We start from the raw sequence: 978 nt of genomic DNA on the forward strand, positions 1-978 counted from the left end.
GGGTGCCCAGCTTCACCATGCTTTTCTACCATGTTTTGCCTCTCTACAGGTCCAGAAACATGGAGTCAGGCAATAATGGACTGAAGCATCAGAACTACTATGACAATAATCAAGACTTTGCTCTGCTGTGTGTCAGCTGAAAGGTGAAGAACAGAAACTGAAAATATACTCTCTTGTGCTTGTTCTTGAGTGGGTCACATTCACATAGCTGGGACTGGGAGACATGGACTCTATCACTTTCACATCATTATATGGACTTGGGAGTCCTCTCCAGGACAATGGCTACTTGAGAGTCAATTAAGACTTCATATTAAAATGTTATGCACAATAACCAGAGTTAGTAAGGATCCAAAACTCTTCTGCTGGCAAGCCTAAATTGGCCAGGTTGCTTGGGACAGCAATGTGATAAAACCAGACAAATCTTAAATTTTAATTATACCACAGGGTATTTATATATTAGATGGAAAAAGAAGTTCACCAAAAATATTGTGCATAAAAATATTCTTGAGTTTGATAATTTCATCATCATTTGTTGAACTTCGGGTGTTTATTTTGTTATTGTTTTTTCTTACTTTTTGGTCTTTTGCAATACACACCTATATAAAAATCTACATGTAGCCCAGGTTATCAAAAATCCACTCTGAAGCTAAGACTGGCCCTAAATTCCTGATATTACTACTTCCACTACCCAACCTATGGAATCACAGGCAAGTGTGGGATTTTCAAGATTTTTTTCTTTTTAATTTTTTAAATTAATTTTATTGAGCTATACATTTTTCTCTGCTCCCCTACCTTTCTCTCCCTTCCCCTTCACCCTCCTTCCCTGGTCCCCATGCTCCCAATTTACTCAGGAGATCTTGTCTTTTTCTAGTTTTCATGTAGATTAGATCCATGTAGGTCTCTCTTAGGGTCCTCAATGTTGTCTAGGTTCTCTGGGACTGTGATTTGTAGGCTGGTGTTCTTTGCTTTCTGTTTAAA

This window comes from Microtus ochrogaster, linkage group LG9, assembly GCF_000317375.1.
Source record: "Microtus ochrogaster isolate Prairie Vole_2 linkage group LG9, MicOch1.0, whole genome shotgun sequence".
NCBI lineage: Eukaryota > Metazoa > Chordata > Mammalia > Rodentia > Cricetidae > Microtus > Microtus ochrogaster.